The sequence below is a fragment of the Furipterus horrens genome, unplaced genomic scaffold (genome assembly GCF_987537825.1).
Source record: "Furipterus horrens unplaced genomic scaffold, mFurHor1.1.pri manual_scaffold_11, whole genome shotgun sequence".
In the NCBI taxonomy this organism is placed as follows: domain Eukaryota; kingdom Metazoa; phylum Chordata; class Mammalia; order Chiroptera; family Furipteridae; genus Furipterus; species Furipterus horrens.
Window position 1 is genome coordinate 7,303,195 of NW_028327181.1, and position 22,810 is coordinate 7,326,004.

General features: G+C 50.0%; 1 long non-coding RNA gene across 1 annotated transcript in view; it reads right to left on the bottom strand.

Moving 5' to 3' along the window:
* Positions 1-4,363, bottom strand: part of LOC149996854 (uncharacterized) — a 151,093-nt gene extending 146,730 nt beyond the window's left edge. The window contains exon 1 of the long non-coding RNA XR_016514349.1: positions 4,282-4,363. This is a non-coding gene — a long non-coding RNA (uncharacterized LOC149996854). The remainder of the gene's footprint in view (positions 1-4,281) is intronic.
* Positions 4,364-22,810: the final 18,447 nt, after the last annotated feature.

Here is a 22,810-nt window from a genome sequence, read left to right on the forward strand (position 1 = left end):
AGTGGCTATAAATGAAACTGCTATAAAAACACTTGTGCAAGATTTTTTTTTTGGCAAACATATGTTTGTATTTCTCTCGGGTTAAATACCTAGAAAAGGAATGCCTGGGTCATCGGGTAGATGTCAATTTAACCTTGTGAGAAACTTCCAAACGTTTTCCAGAGTGGTGGTGCCGTTTGACACCCACGGCGCGTGAGAGCTCAAGTTGCTCCAAATCCTTGCCAACATTTAGCGTTGTCAGGTTTTTTTATTTTAACCATTCCAGGGGGTGTATGGTGAAATGATCTCTTGTTGTGGCTGAAAATTGCATTTCCTCGAAGGCTCCTGCTGGGGAGCACCTTTCCATTTGTTTATGAGCTGTTCCTGTCTATTTTCTTCAAAAATGTCTTTTCAAGTCTTTTGCCCATTTTATTGAGTTGTTCATCTTATTATTGATTTATGGCTGTTTTTAATATATACTAGATACAAGTCCACAACAGATGCATGTGTTATGACTATTTTTCACTTCATCTGGGGCTTGTCTTTTTAATGGGGTCTTTTGTTAAACAGGAGTTTTAATTTTGATGAAGTGCTATTTATTGTGTGTGTGTGTGCTTTTTTTATGGTTAGTGCATTTTGTGCCTTTTCTAATAAATCCTTTGGCTAATCCAAAGATATGCCCTAATGTTTTCTTCTAAAAGTTTTATATTTTAGGTCTACGATCCTTCTCAAGTTAGCTTTTGTATATATAACGCAAGGTAGGGATTGAGGTTAATTCTTCAAATACTTATCTAGCTGTTCCAATACAATTGGCTAAATAGGCCTTCCTTCCCTAATGGAATTGGGGTATTTGTTAAAAGTTTGTGTGTGAATAGACTTCAATAGATTAATGGATTCTAGATTCTGTTCCATTGACCTATTTGTCCATCCTTGACATCAGAGTCTTGCTTAGCTTGTTCCCTGTCTTGCCATGTTTCCCTCATCCCCCACCCCGATGAGAATTCTCTTAAATCACTTGAATAACATTCTCATCACTATTCTCAGGGAACTGGACCTCAGAAAACGAATGACAGACATGCAAGTTAATGGTTAAATGAGATATCATTCTCGTGCTCATTACTGATAGGAATAAGATAAATTATGGCAAAACTGCAAAAGGGAACAGGCTTGGGGCGGTAGCAGCGGAGCTCAGAAAAGGCCTCTCTGAAGAAGCGACATTAAGTCAGGCCCTGAGGAATGACAATATATTTGGCTGGTCAAGGTGGGGCCAGGAAAACCATCATTGGGGCCAAGAAGGTCTAGGAACGGACAGGGAAGAGTGAGTGTTCGCTCTTCAGTGTCAAGGTTAAAGGCCCCGAGCCCAATGGTGAGAGACGGGAGGGAAAGGGGGCCAGAGGATCAGCCACGAAGCTAGGCAGGGGCTCTACTGAAAAGCCCTTCATTTGAGCCAGGGGATTGGGAGGGAGAAGGAGTGCAGATCATTTCCAAGTGTCTGCGGGGAGCACCGAGGACACCAAGCACGCCAGGTGCTGACATCCCTGGGCACGGGGAGGGAGCTGCCACCTCACTGAAGAGGCCCGGAGGGGACGGTGGCCTGGGGCAGCAGCCGGGCTGCATCTGGCAAGAGTCTGGGCAGTGGTTCTCAAACTTGAGTATGAAGTGGAATGGCCTGGAAGTCTTGTTAAAGCCCAGATTTCTGGCCCCGCCCCAGGGTTTCTGATTTAGAAGGTCTGGGGTGGGGCCCAAGAATGGACATCTCTAACAGGTTCCCCGGAGCTGCGGGTTCAGGCAGCGCACACTGAGGACCAGGACTTAGACAACAGGGGGTCCGGAGAGAGTCGGTCACGGCGGCTCCGGGGTTCAACACTGGCAAGGCCACTGATGGTTTTTGTCAATAAAGTTTTACTGGCACGCGGCCATGCCCATGTGTTCACATGTTGCCTGCGGCTGCTTTCCTGAGACAGTGAAAAAGATGGGTGCTTGCGACAGAAACCACAGGGCCCGCAAAGCTTAAAGTATTTACTGTATGTCTCGTTATAGAAAAAGTTTGCCAACTTTCATTCTGTTTTCCTACTAGACTTCTGACATTTTCTCTACCTCACCTGAGGATATGTTTATTATTTTAGAGAGGGAGAGGGAGAGAGACATCAATCCACTGCCTCCTGTATGCACCCCGACTGGGAATTGAACCCACAACCTAGGTATATGCCCTGATGGGGAATCGAATCCACAGCCGTCTGGTGTATGGCACGATGTTCCAGACCCTGGCCAGGTAGCTCAGGTGGTTACTTCCTACAGGTAGGAAGTAAGCAAGGAAGTACCCCAGACAGTAGTCACCATCTCTTCTCTCCCATTCTTTTATTTTACTGTCTTCTGCAGTGAGTTTCTGGCAGGAATCGAGATATATATGTTGTGAATCCACAAGATAATGATGTTCATTTTTAATAGAAGTATATACGGGTCTATTGCAAGGAGTCTTTCCAAGACTCTCAGATGGAAAGTGATTTCTGCAGAGAGGAAATGGAAGGGGCCATGTACCACCACGGTGGGCTTCTCCCTCCCCCACCTGGGGCCACCAACTGGTGGCAACCACTTGAAGGTCTGACGTGTCTCGATCAAAATGAGAATAAGAAAAAAATAAAATTGTTTTTAAACAGCTAAACATGCTCATTGGCCTTTAAAACCATTTTTTCAACTCTTTGGTGTTAAAAAATGTGCTTTCTTAAAAATGAAAAGAAATGTGATTCTGAAACAGCAGGGATTTTTTTTTTTTTTTTTTTTTAGTCTCTGCACAACGAAATGGTGACCACCTGATGTTAGTCACTATAACTTCCCAAAAATGACGTTCGTCTATAAAACACCAGGGCCTGGGAGCCGACGGACGAAGAACTCGTGGCGGTTCTGCCTAGAGGTCTCGCCGCCCTGGCCCGCGCCCCGCGGCGCTGTGCTGAGCGGGGTTCCAAGGGCCTGTCTGGTCTGCAGGAAAGCAAGCGACCATCAGGTAATGATGTCCGCACAGCGCAGGGATCTAGTGGAGCCTCAGCAGCTGTGCACCTGCCCTGTGTAACGAGCGTGATTGTCAGCAAATGCACATTCAGGCTCTGGTTTTGAGGTGCAGGGTGTGCCGGGCCACAGAGCACGCTGTGGACAGGGACCTCAGGCTACAAGAGAGGGACATCGGGGGCTGGTACAAACGCCCACTGCAGAAGACAGCCCGCTGACAGGACCTCAGAGGTGACGTTGAAGACAGAAGCAGTCACGGTTCCATGGAGCTGATCCCACTTCCCCGCAGACCAATGTCACAACTGGTGCACCTGGCCAAGGACGGGCCCCAAGGAACCCAAAACTTAGCACCACATTGGGGATGACAGCTCCCTCTTCCCATGAGAACGCGGGGACCAGACGAGGTCAGGGATGGTTTACAAGCAGCTCTCTCTCCCCAGGGAGAGACGCTGATGGCTGAGCGCGGCGGTGGGGGACTTAGCTCTTCACTTTTAACTGGTGGCCTTCTGAGCCTTTCAACTATGAACATGTATCACCCACTCAAAACCAGATTTCAAAACCCAAAAACCACCATCACGTTCACGTCAATCATTTCACAAGAGAAAGGGCGTTTGCTGGCTACCAAAGGAGAAATGAAAAGCGCCTCCACAGGACAAAAGACCACCTCCCTCCAGAGAGAAGGGGCGGCAACTTTACACCGGATAAGACGTAAAACATACGGTCATACTATTATGTTTCTTTAAATGCGAAAACAAAAGAAATAAACATTTAGCGTGCAACACGACACAGAATGTCATTGTTTTCTTAACAGAAGGCTGTGGTTTTGGGTAACTCTTAGGTGGCTGGTGTAACTTGAAGTAAAAGCTGGTCCAATTTATTCCGGCCAATTCTTTCCATCGCATCACTGCCCATAAGCCCTTTCCCCGTGGACGTGGGAAGCACGAGAGTCAGAGCCCTCAGGGACCGCTCAGCCCTGACCGTTCTGTGCAAAGTCAGGAGAACGCAGGAGCCAAGGCTGCAGGTCCGTGGCTCCGGGTCTGAGTCCCAGCCAGCACGTGTTATAATGAATACATACTTCTCGAACTAATTTATTTCCTTTTTTAAGTAACCTATTCCTGGGCATGTAAAGGGCTTATTTAGGTCTCTAAACAGCCGCGTGAAGTAGACACCACGTCACCCACTTTGCAAAGGAGACAACGGCAGCTCAGAGCTGCTAAGTGACTCGCCCGGAACACACAGCACGTGAGCAGTAGAGACAAAATTCAGACGCAGCCCAGCCGGCCGGCCGACCGTACTCACTGGGATGCACGCACGTGGCCGCTGCTCACTCGGCGTCGGTTCCCTCCTCGCAGTCTTACTCCCGGTGGGTCCTGCCAGGGCGTGGCAGCTGAGGGAAAGGGAGACAGCCAAGGGTCACAGGCCTGAAATTGTTCTTGCCTTTGAGGTTGGGTGTGGGGACAGGCCCTGGCCCATCTCCGGGCTTGGGGCTGCTTCCAGCACACAGCCTGCATCCGGCTGGGTTTCCCCATTCATACAGGCCCCATCGGGTGCCCCTGGTCCACATACGAGTGACACCCAACCTAAAGAAATGACTCAGGCCAGGCCTGTCTACCACTCCCGTACCCCACCCCTGGGTCTGGAAACCATTTCTTAAATATTAAAATGTGGCCTCTAAGCTGAGAGATTCAATGAGAGGCTGCCTGCTTATCGCAGGTAGGCGAGTCAGAGGCCCTCCTGGCAGAACCGTAACAAGATCCCTTCATGTGGGGAACTAATCACCCTGAAAGCTTTTGAGGGGGGAAGGAAGGTGGGCAGAGACACAGCCCCAACCAGCCCAGCCCGGTTCCCCACAGGGACCCAAGTAAGAGAATAACTCTTCTTGGTGGAACCCTGGCAGCCCAGCGTGACCACACCTGCAAGGGCCACGTCTGTGCCTGGCACATAGTAGGTGCTCAGTAAACCGTCACGGAAGGAAGTCAGCCCCAGGGGATTCACGTCCACCTTTCTCGCCTCCACTGTCCCAGGAAGCCAGGGGCTCCATCGAAGCAGCTATGTCATCAGCAGATGGGCAGATGTTCCTTGAGAGGAGCCTAGATAATTGGTCCTCATGTGGGCAGGGCCCTTCTGGAGTCGATGGCACCACAGGACCAAAGCCACCAACCTAATCAAGACCTCTTCTAACTACTCTTAGGGACTGTACAGGGAGCAGCTGGTCTGGTGTCCTTATTAAAACCCCTGAAGAAACATACACTGTCCCACCTCCACGCAGCTGCCCAAGGCCTTGTTTCCACCAGGAACAACAGCCCTTTCCCTGCCGGGGGAGTCCTGTCTGCCTGTCCTTCAAAGCTCAGCTCAGGTGTCTCCTGCCCAGTGACACTTCCCTTAAGGAGGAGGGATGCTCCTCTCTGGTCAGGGACCATGGACACTCTCTGCTCCAGGCAAAGACACAGGCTCCAGCCAGACAGAGCAGCGCAGCCTTAGGCAGATCACGGGATTCGTGGAGGCTTGATTTCCTGAAACACTCCCCAGAGCTATTGCGGGCATCGGACCGAGCAAATGTCAAGCACAAGGCCTCGTACTGAGCAAGCCCCTGCTTGGTGGGAGCTGTTATGTTTACTAAAGACAAGTCCCATGGTCTCCACCTCTACCACCCCCACACACAAAAAAACCACACACGCTCCTTTCCACACAAGGGTCGTTCAGCAGCTCTTCCTTGGTGAACAGCTGGTGATACACCCAGAAGAGGGTGGACAGTGCACCTTGTCTCCATTAAGCACCTACTGTGTGCAAGAATTGCACTTCGGGGGAAAACGATGATGAAGAAATGGGCTGAGTGTTATGCAGGTGGGGGAGGCCGATTCCCGAGGGGGCGAGATTTGTCGGCTGTGGGACACAGGCCCCTCACCGGTCAAACTGAAGCGTCCCTGAGTCCGTTTCCTCATCTGCAAAAACCTGACAGGGTTGCGTGATCATCGAATAAAAGAATCCGAATAAAATGCTAGTGCAGAGGAAGTGTTGCAAGGTGTTAGCCTTTATCAGCAGTTGTTACTATGGAACTGACTCCGGGAGGGTTCCTGGTAGGAACCTTGCAGAAGGAAGTGATGAAGTCTGGCCTGGGCCTGGGCCTTCCTTCTGTCCTCAAAGGGGACATTAGTTAGGGGTGCGCTCAGCTGCACGTAAGTAACAGAGTGCGTCTCCCCAGGAACCCCGGAAACACACACACACACACACACACACATAAGCGCACAGGCGCACATGCATGCCCCTTCCGTTACATCCATGTAACCTCCCCCCATGCCCACGGCTGGCTGCTGGAGCTGAGTAGCAGCTCAGGGAAGGAAGGTCCTGGTCCGAAGTCCCTGCAACTTCCTTGACCTCAATTCACGGCCTCAGCTCCACCATGACCCTTACCTGCCAGCTTCCAAAAGCAGGGGGGGGCGAGAGCTGGACACTGTCCAGAACTGCCCACAGAGCTGCCATTGGGTCCCCCTGGCCAGCGCTGGGTCATGTGGCTTCCCACAAGCCAAGGAAGTGGGGCGGCGGGGGGTGGGGGGGTCCTGGTTGCAGAGGAGCCCCGTTTACCGTGGCTACTTAGAGTCGCAGCCTAATTCATGCGCGGGGGCTGGGCCCTTCGCTGAGACCAGGCACTGCCACCTTGATCTCCTTAAACAAAGAGGTTTCATTCATACAAACACAGTCTGTGGGGGGCGGTGGGGGTGCCCACCATGATCTTTGTCCCTGGGATCACACACAGTACTGGGGGACACTGGACAAACGACCGGGGCAGAGAGGGTCCAGTCCACAACCCCCCAGCAGCTGCAGGCCAGTCAAAGCCTCGGACAGGGCCTAGCAGATGCCTCCCGTGTGCTCAGCTTTGTGAGGGACAGGAGACACAGGCCCCAGCCCTAAAAGGGCAATATTGTCAAGCCACAGATTTAGGACACGCACGCACAGCTATCGAAAGGGCGGACGGAGGTACTGGGTCTCGCTGCCCTGGCCCCAGAGAGCGGGGTGGGGGCTGAGCCGGAGCAGAGACCCAGCACGGGCGGCGACCCTAGCCAAGAGCTCTTTGCCACATCAAATGCACTTTTATTACATGTCAGGGTCCCCACTGAAGGTGGGTACTGAGACAGGACTCCTAGTCCCTGTCCTTAGTGAGCTCCCCGTCCTGCACTGCCCCCCAACTCATTCCCACACCCCAGCACAGGACCACAGCACCCGCAGCTGGGAGTGTTTGCTGCAGGCCTCGCGCCACAGAGCATGTCACAGGCGGAATTGCAGCTGGTTGGCAGGACGGCCCTACCGGAGGGAACCACGAAGACCCACACTTTACAAAAGACGAAACTGGGGCCCAGAGAAGTTAAGTCCCTAGAGAAGCAGCAGGAGGGGAGCGATGTGTCCCAGGAGCACAGGAATACCATGCTCTGATCTTGGCTCGGCCGCAAAGGTTCTCTGTGGCCCTAAGTAAGTCCCCTCCCGTCTCTGGGCCACAGCTTCCCTGTCTGTCAAGGGGGCGCAGAGAGCTCCTGTGAGACGCGGGGCTCCAAGCCAGCGCTTCCCCAACACTGACACCCTGGTCAGAGCTCGGGCCACGGAAACCAGGAAGCCCAGGGCTGGGAGCCAGGTGCCTGCGGTCCTTCATTTTGTTTTCATTAGAGTCTCCAGGTGATTCCAACATACAGCAAAGTTGGGAAACCTCTGGTCTAAGGAATCCCGTTCCCCGGCCTCCTACGAAACAGTGAGAATGGCCTGGTATAGAATGAAGGTAGTGAGCCACAAGAAAATAGAATTAAATTAAATATCCAGAATAGGCAAGTCCTATAGAGACATAAGCAGATACGTGGCTGCCAGCGGCTGGGGGAGGGGAGGGCGGTGGGGAATCACTGCTTCACGGGGTCACTTTTCATGGGCGATAAAAACTGGGCAGTGGTGGTCGTACAACACTGTGAACGTACTGAACACCACTGAATTGCAGCTTTGAAATGGTTAAATGATGAGTTTTGTTATGCATGTTTTACCAAAATAAAAAAATAAAGAAGCTAGACATACAGAAATAGAAAGCAAGTAATTCCATTAAACACGAGGTGTGGCTAGCCGTGACTGGTGTGGCTCCGTGGGTTGGGCATGATCCCCCAAACCGTTTGAGTCCCGCCCCAGCAGGGCACATGCCTGGGTTACGGGCCAGGTCCCGGTTAGGGGCGCACGACAGGCAACCGCTTGATGCTTCTCTCCCTCCCTTCCCCTTTCGCTAAAAATAAATAAAATCATTTTAAAAATAATAATAAAGTGTGCCTCCTGGAAGGTCAGAATTCTGTGGTCAAGCAAGGAGACAGGCGCTCGGCCTCTGGAGGGAGACCTGAGTTCAAACTCCCACTGCGCAGCCTGCTAGCGGGGGGCCGAGCGCCCTGAGCAAGGGGCCTCCCCTCCCCGCTCCCCCTCGCGCCCTCCAACGCGGAGGAGAGCTAGGACCTCAGCGAGCTGCTGAGGCTCAGGCAGAAAACGCAGCACCCTGCGCAGGAGCGAAAGTGATCACTCCGAGCCCCAGAAACGCATCTCCGGGATTCCCTGCGACGCTGGGGCCCAGAGAGTGGGGGGCTTGCTCACAGAGGCCCGGCGGCAGCAGCAGCAGCAGGAGCGTCGGGCTGGGGCCTGGCCACCTGCGTCCCCCGCGCGGGGCAGGGGCCCGACTCACCTGGGCGCGTGGCGGGGCTCCCGCTCTCCCCGGGCGCGGCGGGCGGCCCTCCCTCCCACGCGGCCACCCGCCTTTCATCTGCGTCCCCGTGGCTCCGGGCGCCGCTTTCCCCATTGGCCGGGCGATGCGCGGGGCGGGCGGGCGCGGCCGCCGCCAGGTGGGGCCGCCGCCAGGTGAGGCCGCTCTGCCCGAGGCCCGCCCGCCGCCCCGCGCCGCCTGCCTCCGGTCTGTGGCGCCACCTGCTGGCCGTGCGCGGAAGGGCACACCCCGCTGCCGTCCCACAACCGGACTCCCACGCACGTAGAAACGCGGTGAAAGCGACCCAGGCGGTGGGAACGGTTTGTGCCCAGGCCCGGAGGGAGAAGGGAGCCTGGCTCTTACGTCACGTGACAAAGGCCAGGAGCTGGAACGTGGTGTGGCACGAAAGCAGGAAGAAGCCCTCACTGTTCCCACGGGAGCGGGAGACCTGGAGGGGACAGATATTGCCCCGAGGCACAGAGTGAGGCAGTGACAGCCACGGGTAGTGGACCCCCAGTGCAGAGCTTTCTCCGCCACTCCGTGCCAGCCTTGGCTGCTGTTGGTGACCAAGGATCCATTCATTCAGAAGACATCTCTGGAGCAGCCACTCTGTGCTAAGGACTGTGTTCAGCGTTAAGGGCATAATGATGGTAAATGAGACATATACCTTGAGATGCTCCTAATCTAGTGAAGGTATCTAACAAGAACAGGGAGTCTCCCCCTTCCCCACAAGAGGCAACACCAGAGAAATGAATCTCTAAGCGTGGAAATCTAGGACATGCAGAGACCAGTCAAGGAGACATTTCAGCACTCTTCAAAGCACACCAGAGGAAGAAATTATTTTAATTAATCTTTATCTCTGTACTCTGACCCAGCTCCCAAGTTCCGGACTGATTAAAACCAAAGAAGGTTTATAAATCACCATCCCTGTTCTAGCATTGCCATGTGGGGCTGGGACACACAAAGGAAAGGACCACCCTTGAACGGCTTGCAGAAGGGTCGGGTGATGTTTAAACGAATAATTTCAAGCTGGTGTGATAACACGTTGTGATGAAGGTCGTTTCCAACTGGGAGGAAGAGGAGAACCCAAGAAACGTGATACATGAACCACGAGACTATGCATCTGAATCTCTAAGTGGTTTTCAAAGCTGGGAATTTGTTAGAAATGCAAATTCTGAATGTGAAACTCTAGGGTGGGGCCCAGCAATCTGTGTTTTGACGCCCACCTCCCAGATGAGGCTGATGCTCACTGAGGATTCAGAACCTCATGCCAAAGCGGAGGAGCCAGAAACCTTGGGTGCTTGTTTAAAACAAACAAACAAACAAACAAACAATGAACCCGAGTTTTTAACAAGTACTCAAGTGGTTTTCTATGACCTGAGTACCTGGGAGCAGTACTTTTAGCTGGGATCACTGATTTTTCTTTTCACTCACCTTTTACATTTGCTTCTTTTCCCCTACAGTCTCAGAATCCTTGTCCCGTGTCACTCCTAGGAGTGTATTTGTTCTTGCACAGTCAGGACCACACCAGAAAGCAAAGTTCAAGTGGGGTCAATTAGGGATATAGTGACCAACCACTTGTGTGCCAGGGACGCCCCTGGCGTTAGCCCTGAAATTCCAAGGCCCAGAATACCTCTAAGGCTTGGGCAAACTGGGACAGTCGGTCACCCTGGGGGTGGGGGTGGGGGGTTTACATATGTGTTTTACTGTGACAGTAACACGCAGTCCTGAGAATTTCAAAGAATCATTTCTACAACTTTGTTTATGCCAGTCCTGATCCCACCCCGAATTGTATCATCTTTATGATGTAGTATTTCTGATCCACTTTAATTAATGGAGCTCAAAGGCAAAATGTTACACATCTCATTTTTATGGCCATTGGACTTACGAATATCATTGAAACTTGACTGTATAAAGTCTAAAATGAACATTCTCTGAGGCAGCAATTCTGCCCTTAGGAGACAGTTTTAGAAAAGTCAGAAGAAAGTTCATGGTGACACTGGTCTCAGTAGTCTTGAAATACCCAGCCTGGCTGGTCAACGGGAGAGCGGATAATTACGTATATCGTGGTTTTCAAACACGGCAATGAAAAAAGAGACGAACCTAAGCTACATGTGTTGGGAACAGAGGTAACTTGTTCTTCCTCATGTTCTTTTATCTATTTACAAAGATTTATATAATAACTTTCTCTGGGTCAGGCACCATTCTGAGCTCTTTAGAAATATTAACTCAGTCAATCCTTATAACAAGAACGGGACTGTTAATGTCCCCATTTTATAGGTGAGGGAACTGCAGCACAGAGAGGCTGAGTGACTTGCCCAAGCTCACCCAGCTAATAAGTGGCAGAGTCAGGGTTCGAACTCCAGCAGTCAGGCTCCAGAGTCTCGTGGAAAGAGTCCGTGAGAATGTATGGACAGTGGTTCCCATGTCATACGTATCAGTAATATTTGGTGGAGGTGAGAATGCCCCCTACCCCCACAAACCCCCAGGATGGCTCCCAGCCCATGAAAGCACTTGGGAGCCAATTTATGGATTAATGAACGTATCCCCACAGATATTTGGGTACAGCCTTATGTTTCATAGCTTTTGCACATGGCCAGCATCTAGCCCAGAAGTGAGCACATAGTAGGGCTAAGCGATGGAGGGATGGAGAGATGAACAGCATTGGCACCCAGTAGACCCTCAGGAAATGACTGATCAATTATAGCTTGATGGCGTCTCTTCTGCTTTCTGTAGCCACATGCCAACTCTCCCTCTGGACTGGGAGCTCCAAGGGGGCAGGGACCCCTACACCCAGCCCCAGGCCTGGCATACAGTAGGCGCTCAGTCAAAGCTGAAGAACAAACATGTGGCCACACAGAGTGGGGCCCGAAGGACACGCACAGCCTGAGCTGGGCAAGTCCTGGGATCTTGGGTAGGATGACCCCTAAGGGCCAGCAGCGCTGTGCCTACGGGCAGCTCAGGATGTTGCCCAGCTGTGCCCAGGGGGAGAGGCGGCAGGGTCTGCCTCTGTGGGGGTGCAGGGGACTGGCCAGAGCCTAAGACCAGGCAGGGCCAGGGAGGAAGACAGCTGGGTGTCAACTGCGGGTCTGTGGCTGAGGCATCCCCTCTCTCCATCATTTCTTTTGGGGGGCACTCCTCCCTGTTCCCTCTAGAGAAAAGCATTCTTACCCTGAGGAAAAGGCTCATGAAAGAAAAACATATGCAGGCTCTCCCCAAAGGGCCCCCCTCTAAAGCCCCAACGTCTACACTGTACATACCCACACCCCAGGAAGGGTCTCCCCCAGCCTGAGATCCCCCCACAAAGACAGTATTAAAAACCCAGCCTTTCTTCTCCCTGTGTGCCCAGGCCTACCCACCCCTCCTGAAACTTGGTCTATTTCAGCCTAGTCACTTCCTCCCCTCCGGGAAAGGAGACGCCCACCATTAATTTATGTAAATGCCCACGAAGCCTCTAATTGCGGGCTGTGGGTCCATTAGACCTGGGCTGTGAACTGTGCCGTTCCAATCTCCCGTGTCCTTACTTTTCATACAGCTCTCAAGGACTGAGAGAGGCGTGTTAAAATCTTCCATTGCAATTGTGGAGCGGGGCCATGTTAAGTGCATGCAAGTTCAAAGTTATTAGAGCTTCCTGTAAATGAAGTCTCCTGACATTGTGTTGGTAGCCTCTGGTTCTGACAGGGCTCTTTGCCAGGAAGTCTTTTGGGGGGCGGGTAGGAATAGGGTCGTGTAAGCTCGCTCTGGGCACTTGCCTGACTTGTATTTCTGTATCCTTGTATTTCTAATCTCTCTGCGCCCTTACGGTTTTAGCTGTCTTTCATGAATGATGGATAGCTGGTTATTATTTTTATTTTTGTGCTTAATCCAGTAAGACAATGCTGCTTTTCTTAGTGGTATTACTAATAGTTTGATGTATTGTGGTTGAGGATATATTTGGAACTGTAGCTAACATCTTACTTTTCTTTCACTATTTATTTTGCTTTCTCTATACAGGCCTTTTCCCCCTCTTTTTCTACCTTGCACTGGACAGGCCGAGTTCTCTTTATTCCCCCCTTTTACTTTTTGGGGGTTGGAATCTATACATTCTGATCTGATTATTTCAATTATATTTTTAACTTGTCCCCTTGGTTTCAAGCTAATTGTGGGTAATTGAGTAAACCAATATTTATAACCCCCTCTCCAACAATATGAAGACTTAGAAGACTTTTGTTCAGATTATCTTGTGACAATATTTAATTCCACATGGTTTTATATCCTCCAAAACATTCATTGGTTTTTTAAAAAACTGCATTTCAGTTTATCCACATATTTCCCAATTTCTTTTTGCAAGTTCTCCCCATAGTCTATGCCTTCTCCTGCCTTTGATTTCCTTCTCCCAAAAGGAGGTACATAAGTAGTTGCTTCAGCATATCTGTTGATGAAAAAAGCTTTTATTTTATTTGTTTGAAAATATCTATTTCCACCATCTTTTCTGACTGCCAATTTCACTGGGTATAGAATTCTGGGTTGTCAGGCACTGTGGCCTCAGCACTTTGAAGACAGTGACATTGATCTTCTGTTTCATGGTTGAGAAGTGTGACATCAGGACTTTGTTGGCAAGCTTTCCTTGCAATTGATTATGAATGACCTATTCAGTTGACTGCAATTTTTTTCTTAGGTTTTGTGCCACAGATACATGACATGGATTTACTTTTACTTATCCTATTTAGGGCTAGTTGTCCATTTTTGATCTGAGGATTCATATCTTTCAGCTGCTATGAAAAGCACTCCTTGATTAATGACTCTGTCCAATGTTTTCTATTCTCCCCTGCTCAAATTCCTGTTATATACCTGTCAGACTTTCTCATTTTAATATCAAGGCCTCTTTTTTATATTTTCTGTCTCTTGGTCTCTTTGGGTGGTATTCTAAGTATTTTCTCACACGTGTCTTCTCGTTCACTAACATGTCCTGTTTATTCCAAGGTTATGGTCATTATTAACTTTGCTGCTAAATCTCATTTTATGCCTTAATTTTTAATTAATAGCTCATATATTACTATATCAGAACTTTGTTTTTAATACTTACCTTTTAATGATCTAAGACACCTAGTTAAATTTGAACTTCAGATAAATAATAAGTATATTTTAGTATAAGAATATCCCAAATATGGCATGAGCTTTACCTACGCTGAAAATCATTTGCTGGTTATCTGAAATTCAAAGTTAATGGGACACCCTGTGTTTTGTTTTTTTTTTTTGGCTAAATCTGGCAACCATATAGCAAAGGCACCTGTAGCAGCAAGGGATAGGAAGAGGTGACAGAGGTGAAACTTAAATGGGGGGCCTGGGCTTGCTGGGGAGGTGGCCGTAGCAGCCATCAGTAGGAATGATGGATCCCGAAACGTGGCCTTGAAGTATCTGACCCAGCGAACGTGGCAGAGGGCCTGGGACCCACTCCCCGCCTCTGACCTCGTAAAGGGACAGGCGGGTGGTACACACAGAGATGGCTGCAAGAGGGAAGGGGAAATGTCTGAGAAGTCACTCTGGAGAAGGGGACCACTCTCATTTCATATCCTGCCACTGTCAGGGCCTAGCATAGAGCAGGGTCCTTCAGAAAGGTGTGTTCAGTTGAGAACACAAATACACAGACACACACACACACACACGCACCTGCGCACACGCACACCCACACACCGGGTCCCAATCTGTCTTCTCCAAACTGAACATGAGCTCCCAAGATTAGCAGGGATATGAGACATTTTGTTTATAATCAGGAAACACGCTGCCTTCCAAAATTAAAAAAAAATAAAAAATAAAAAAAGCCAACAACAAGCAACAAGCAAAAAAATAAAAACCTTGCCCCCACACGCTCCAGAATTTACAGATTTTTAAATTTAACTCTTTATTATGAAAAACATTCAGATCCCTCCACAAGAGAGAGAAGAGTATAATACACCTCCATGCAGCCGGCCCTCCGATTTAGCAATTATCAGTGTCCGGCCAACCTGGGGGCATCTATGCCGGCCCCCACCGCCCATGCACACACTCAGACTTCAGCTCATTTCGCCCAACTTTACAACGTTGAAGGGGTTTGCACACCCACCGGGCACTCTCTGGGAGGTGGGTATTATAATCCCATTTTACGCATGTGGAAACCGAGGCCCAGGGAAGTGAGATTCTTGTCCGAAACGACAGAGGTGCACCGAGCTGTCAGGGCCCCCCGGGGCCTAAAGCACCCCTCTGTCCGTGGGGCCCCAGGCCAAGCCCGTGGGGGCCCAGAGCTGAGCCCCTGCCCCCAGCCCTCCTTCTCTCCCCAGGGCAGGGCTCCAGACAGGCAGACTTTGATCTCGGCCAGGGCCGAATTCCAGATGGAGGCCTCCCCAGCCTCTCGGGCCACACGATTGATGGGGTGTTAATGATGTCAGGGTTTACAGACAAACTCCGGGCCTGCTCTGGGCGGAGGGTCGACCATCGGTGATGGGAACCAGACACCTTGGCCCCCATGGCTCACAAAGAAGGCGGGGAGCAGGCAGGAGGCCTGGGGCTTCCCACGCCGGGCAACAGCACAGGTCCCCAGGATCCTCCAGGTGTCAGGGGTGTCCCGAAGCTGTCTCCGTGGGACCTGGTGGGAAGGGCTCTGACAATGACCTTTCTCTCTTTCCCTCTCGAGGCCTCAGTTTGCTCATCAATAACAAAAGAATTGGGATTAGCTCAGGGGTCAGCTAAGTTTTTCTGGAAAGGGCCAGATAGCTCAGGCTTTGTGAGCTCCATAGTCTCTATTTCAACTACCAGCCTCTGCCATTACATTACATTATGGAGTGAAAGCCACCACAGACCAGATCTAATCAGGTGGGCGTGGCTGTGTTCCAATAAAACTTTATTTACAAAAACAGGTGGTGGGCTGGATTAGACCCTCCCTCTGCAGTTTGCTGACCCCTGGACCAGACAGTCACTAAACGCTCTTGGAACTCTGAAACAGTACCAGTCAGAGATGAAGGCTCATGAGTACATATATGTATGGGGGACCAGGCAGATAACATGAATGAGCAAAGCAATAGCCATTACAAGGCATTAGGGAGTAGTAAGGACTGCAGCAAACTGGCTCCAGCCAATTGCTGCCAGATGGAAAAAAAGACCAACTGGCTCCCAGGTAGACATGGTTTCTCCTTTTTTTTTAAGGTGGAAGTTAACCAGTTTTGAAATGTTGGCTGCTAACTCCAACTTTGTGTGGCCCAAAGCCCATCACACGTGGCTGCAGGCCACCTGAGACTTTGCAGACTGCCCTCCATGCAGAGTGCCCCTCCATTGCAGAAACGGTGTTAGAAATTTCTAGAAGCACAGAGATTTGGAAGCTTCTAGGGTTTTGTTCCACATTTGGAAGTCCACAGACTGGTAGGAAGGTCAAGGATGCTGTTGAAGGAGGATCTAGACAGGAACAAGCCACCTGTCACGCTTCTCTGCCTGGGACTTGGGAGGGAAAAAAGCCAGAATGTTCCTCCAGACACATGACCTAAAGTCCACAAATGGTCAGCCAGCTCTGGCCCCTGGAGGCTTGTCCCTCTGAGCTGACTCCTGGGGAAGGCCCGCACTGCCCTGTAAATTACCTTCTTCCGGGTTGGGGCCAGGGTCCCAGCCTGTTAGGGTTTCGCTGCCAACTGTCTCTAAGACAACATCCAACCATGATGCGAAATTCCGGAAATGGCTGCAAGAGGCAGGAGGCAGAGTGGGCAGACGTGTGGGGCTAGCCCAGGATGGGGATGTTTATTTTTATTTGGGGGGACTGTAGGGCCTGGGAGCCATTAAAAAATGCCTATTAATCTTCCTGCTGATCTCAGGGGGCAACATTAGAGCCAGAAATGAGTCTGCAGCTATAAGGACAGGGAAGGTATTTAAAAGCTCTGCCCAGGTGAACTGGTGAGGAAAAAGACACCTTCTTCCGCTACCCCATACGAGTTATCAAATGTGTCCTGTTTTTAAATCTTCTTTTAAAATCAGGTTTACTGAGGCACGATTTATTTTCAAAAAAATGCACCCATTTTGGTGCAGCCACTGTGGAAAAGTGTGGCCGCTCCTCAAACAATTAAAACTAAAACTGCCAGAGGATCCAGCAATTCCATGTCTGGTTATCTACCCAGTGGAATTGAAAGCAGGGTCTTGAAGAGATAGTTATGCGTCCATGTTCATAAGAGCATCATTCCTAATAACTGAAAGTTGGAAGCAAGTCAAATGTCCATGAATGGATGAAAAAATGTGGTCTGTCTAAACAATGGCATGTTACTCGGCCAGGCTACCACATGGCTCAGCCTTGAAGACGCTATGCTACGTGAAATAAGCCAGGCAGAAGAGAAAACACTGCCGGATCCCACTTATATGAGGTAGCTGGCGTCCTCAGGTGCATAAAGGCAGAAAGTAGGAGGATGGTGGTTATCAGGGGCTGGGGGCAGGGGGAGGGGGAGGAAGCAGGTTGTTGTTTAATGCGTTGAGTTCCTGTTTGGCAAGATGGAAAAGGTCTGGAGATCTCTTGTACGACAAAGTGAATACACTTAACACTACTTAACACTCCTAAGTGGTTAAGATGGTAAATTCTATGTTGTGTGTTTTTTTAACCACAATTAAAAATTAAAATCTAATTGGGGTGGTGAACACATCATACAATATATAGGTGATGTATTATAAAATTGTACAACTAAAACCTGCATAATTTTATTAAGCAATGTCACCCTAATAAAAAAGAAAAAGTAAATTAAAAAAAACATTAAAAATTTAAAAGAATGTACCCATTTTAAGTGTAAAGATCCTTGGACTTTGCCAAATATAACATCACCCCAATCAAAAGAGAAACATTACCCTCACCCCCAGAAAGTTCTCTCGGGCCCCACTGCAGTCTAGACTCGTTTTAAACGCTCGGCAGAATTAACATTTAATTCAATAGGAGTGATATACCCAGTGCCCTGGGGTCTGGGCCAAGCCTAATTCTCTGCAGCTGCAAGGAGCCGTTTTATACTAGGGGTCCCTTCCTACTTGGGCCGGGGGGTGGGGGGACATTGGCTTTGGCATCTTAATTTCTAACCGGCTGCCCAGGTATTGCAACATTAACCATCCCCAGCCCAAACACATACACACACCGTCCCCTGGCTGCAGCCCAGTCTTGGCTCACCCCTGAGACACACTATAAATTTGCCAAGAGCCACATTGCTCTTCAAAACCACCCCCACACCTGGCCCCGACGCCCAGCCTGGAGTCTGTTCCCTGGAGCTGTTCACCCAAGCAAGGGCTCCCCTGGGAGGGCGGACTCAGACCTGCCCTCCTGACCTGCCCCCCATAGCCGAGACCTCTTGCTTCTCAAAACCCCTCTCTTGGACCCATGAAGATTTGTCGGTGAAGGTCGCCCCCTGGTGGACATTCTGGGGCATAACAAAAATATGTCTGCTCGAGGTGCTTTGGAGGATTTACTGACTTCAAAATAATTGAGGAGGGAAATAACTTGACAATGGAGACACCTGGAAGACACCACCTTGTCCAAGTGATCAAGGTTCATGTCACTTAGAGTGGCACAGAGAGACATCGTGTCCTGCACGTGACGTACTCAGAAGAGAACCCCCTTCTGTAGTATCCTTGCCCCAAAAGGCATAACTTCAACTTAACCATGAGAAAACCTCGGACTCACCCGTGGAAGGACATCCCGTAAGAGGACTAACCAGTACACCTTAGAAATGTCAAGGCCGTGAAACAACAAGGAGAGACGGAGAAATAATCGCAGGTCGGAGGAGGCCGAGCCGTGAGGAGTGAATGAACGGGGATCCTGGACTGCACCCTAGACCAGAAGGACGTGAATGAAAACCACGTGAACCTGTGCAGAGTTCAGTGACGGGCACTGTACCGAGGCGACTTCCTTAGCTCTGAGGCTTGTCCCGTGATCATTCTAGACGCTGCCCTGAGGGGAAGCCGCTGAAAGGCATGCAGGAATCTCCACGCTACATCTGCAACTTTTCTGTAAGTCTAAAATTTTATTTCAAAATACAGTTAAAATATTACCTATGGGCCTTCTTTCTGCATCAGCAAAAGTCCTGGTGTACCAGCTGGGGGTGCAGTCCCCGCCTCCACGGGCCCACGCCTCATAGGTGAGAAAATACACTAACAAGCCGAAAGGTCCTGTCTGTGCTGAGCAATAGGGGCTTGCAAAGCCAAATAGGAAAAACACAGGGGTCACGCGGTGGCTGGTGGCTAGGGGGTCAGAAGCAAGCTTTCTGTGAAGAAGACTCTAGAGTGGGAACTGAATGAAGGAGGGTGAACCCTACCAACTCATTCATTCATTCGTCCGACAGCTATGGCTCCAGAGTCGGCTGTGTGACCGGCGCTTGGGGACACAGCAGGGAGCACATTCCTGCGTCCTTCGCCACGCTTACCTTCTAGAAGGAAAGAGAAGGTGAGTCACTAATACGGAGTGTCCGATCGCGCTGAGTGCTGTGAACGAGGAACGGGAGGGGCTGGCAGCGTGGGAAGGGTGTGTGCGTGGCACACAGACCTTGCTGGGCCTGGAGGAGGGGGAGAGGAAGGGGGAGGAGGAGGAAGGAGAGGAGGAGGAGTTCTGGTGGAAGGATCCGGATGGGAGAAGACCCGGAAGTGGGAGCATTCCGCGAACGCCAGGGCTGGCAGGAGGGCCGATGTCGCTGCGCGCGTGGGCAGGGAGAGGCGCGGGGGCCAGAGCGTGTTGCGTTCTGGAGGCTGCCGTTTGGAGCGGGTCCCCACGCTGGTGGGAAGCCGGGGAGGGGCAGGGTGTGGTTCATTTTCTGAGACCCACTCGGGATACTGGACGGAGATGCCGAGGCCTGAGTGGAGGAGGCAGCCCCCGGGGGGCCAGGGCGCCCAGCACTTGGCCTCCACGCGGATGGCAGCCGTTGCGGCGGTAAGAAGGCAGATTCCGGGTCCCTTCTGAAGGTGGGCCCACAAGGTTGAAAAAATGGGATCAGGTGTGGATGGTGAGAGAAGGAGATCCGTGGGAAGCAACCCTGAGGATCTGGGCTTGAACGGAACACCTGGAAGAAGGGCGGTGGGTGGAGGGACTCGGGTTCGGGAGAGAAAGAAAGAATCCCATTCCCGCCGTGTTCGAAGCGCCTCCTTGCCAAACACGTGGTGCGGTAAAGCAAGCGCTTCGGTGACTTCCAGGAAAAACAAGAACTGACGTTCACCAAGTGGCCACCCCATGTCCCATGCTGTGGCCACCACGCACGAATCAGTTCATGTCGTCCCCCCACCAGGCGAAGGAAAGTGCCATTAGCGCCCCAATTTTACAGACAAAACGGGCAGAGCGAAGGATGGTGGGGTCTGGGTTTGAATTCAGGACGTCATTGATGGCAGATCTGGACTGAAAACTACATATTCGTGCCATGTTAGGGAACGGGGATGAAACAAACCCACTCTCACATTTAGAAGGTTCTAGAAAAATGGCCAGGTAAGCCAGGCGCAAGGGACTCACTGCACCATGGCTCCTGACTCGGCTGGCTCATCGGAGGTCTCCTGGGAGGCAGACAAGCAGGGTCCTCGGGGGTAACGTGACCTGGTAGCACAGCGTGGTCATTGTCACGATGGGGAAACAACTGGGCAGCCTGGAGTCCCGGGAGGGACAGGGAGCCGGACAGGTGAGGGAGGGTTCCCGAGAGACCAGCCCGCTGAGGCCGTGTGTGCACCAAGCCTGGGTGAGAGGGGCCTCACGCAGGGCAGAACCTTCTGGGTGGGAGCCACCGAGCATCTGGGGTTTTGGACCACGGAGCAGAGCCAGGAGAGCAAGGTCCCAGGGTCTCCAGAGCGAAGCAGAGCACGAAGTGAAAAGATTCCGCTACGACTGCAGGTCCCTCCCGGCTGACCCGTGGCCTGGGGAACGGACGCAGGCGAGCGAGGTCCCTGCCGTTAGGTCGTGAGAAAATGGAAACGGACTTGGACAAGTAGGTGCGACAGGGTCGTTTTCATTAGTGGGGGCGTGTGGAAGCCAAGGGACGCGGTGAGCGTTTGTGGGCCGCTTTAAGGCGATCACGAATAGAATTCAAAAACGAGGCTTTCTTTCCAAAATGCTTTAAGAGGTAAAAGCAAACAGCTGAGTCCGTACACAAAAAAGGCAAAACTGAAAAGCACATAAATATATCCGTGCATCTATAAGGGGCTGGTACGTGAACGTGTAACACAGAACAGGAAACGGAAATGGTGAACATTACCCTGTTGAAATGAAACTATGATTCTGTAAAGGAATGAAATGCAGCAACTTGTATGAAGAACACCGAACACAAAGGGTGAAAATAAGTGGGTCGCCAAAGATGTCACGCAGGGATTCTAATACAAGGAATCAGGGGCGATACTATTAATATCAAAGGATAATCGGAAGCAAGGAGTATGACACAGAATCGGGGGTCATTATACGGAGATAAATCACATGACAGACATCAGGGAACTTTCATGCACCCCCCATGTTAGTACAAAAGAAGGAAACACAACGCAGAATGGCAGTGGGAAATTTTAACTCGGACCATCCATCCACCTGCGACAGAGCCTGAAGTCCAGGTGGGGCGTGGAAGCTATGGGATATTGTATATTCAGGACAGAATTCATCGATTTCGGATCTTACACCCAAAGCTTGCCCAGTCCAGCAGGGTAGCTGTTTGTCTGCTGCTCAACACTTGGAGATGTGGTGAGCATGGCTGAAGAACGAATTTTTACATTTTATTTTAATTAAGTTTAAAATGTAAAAACTGAAACAGTATAAAATGTTTTTGCTGTTTAATGGGAATTAGTGGTTTCGGTAGAACAACACCTTGCTTTAACCATTGAAGATTTAGCATCCAAGTTCAGATGTGCTATAAACATAAAATACCGGATTTTGAGGACTTATTGCAAAAAATAAGCTAAACATCTTATCATTTTTACATTTCATGTTAAAATATAATAAACATTTGGACATATTGGATTTAAATAAAAAAATTATGAAAATTAATTTCCCTTTTTTTTACTTTTTGAATGTGGCTACTAAAAATATAGTAAACTTTATGGCTCATGTTGTATTACTATTGGACAGTGCTGCTGCCTAAGCAATAGGGCACACCTCATTTTGAAGGTTTCAGAGAATGTTTGCAAAAGAGCAGTCATTGCCAGATTATGCTGTAGTGAGAGAAAGTTGTAGCAGGAGAGACTTTAAATCCAAAGAGAAATTTCCTTTATTGAAAAAAAAGAGAAAGAACTAAGAGTCTGAAAATAAGAATGAAAACAAACATCCAAACTTGCAGGATGCAATCAACTTTAACATAGTTCCCAAATCAATCCTTGTCAATTGCTTTTAGGGTCAGACACCGCAGAGTGCCTTTGCCCTAGAAAAGCGCGCAGACAGAAAGAACAGTGTGTCAGATGTGAGGAGGGCCACACACACCCCGGCGCCCGCAGGCTACCGAGGCCTGTATCATCAAAAGTAAAAATACGTGAACTAAGCAGGCAATTAAAATTCAAGGAAAATGAAACAAGACCCTCAAGGAAACAAGGGAAAGAAACTGCAAGATAAAGCCCAGGAAAAAAAAAGCGGAATTGTTCAATCCTTAAGGCATTTCTTTGGAAAAATCAAACAAAGCTGAAAAATGGCAAAATACAAAATAAAAAAAAAATCCATCCATCCATCAAGAAAAGAAAAAAACACAACCACATAAATATTGTAAGAAATAAGGAAGACCATACACTACCAAGAACAACAGTTTCAGAATTCAGGGAATAAATACTCTGCACAATTGCATCGCCACACATTAAAAAAACTTTTTTCCTGTAAAAATTTAAGTTACCCAAAATGGACAAAACAGAAAATCTAAACCATCAACAACAAAAATTCCTGTATTTTCTAATAAGTAAAATAATAGATTTTCTGTCATCCTCCTCCCCCGCCCCCACCAAGGGCATCAGGATGTGATGAATTTGCTGGTAAATTATTTCATGTTTTTGAGGTTCATTCCACTCTTTCGACAGTCTGCGTTCACCGGCGTTCCCTGGGTGCCGACCCTCGGCCCCCTGTCGTCGTCGGCAGCCGTCCGTCTCGCGAGACGATGGTGTAGCTTCCTAAGAGTCTATCTGCACCGCCGAGAATGGCTGTGCAGTCCAACTCGGGAGTGACAC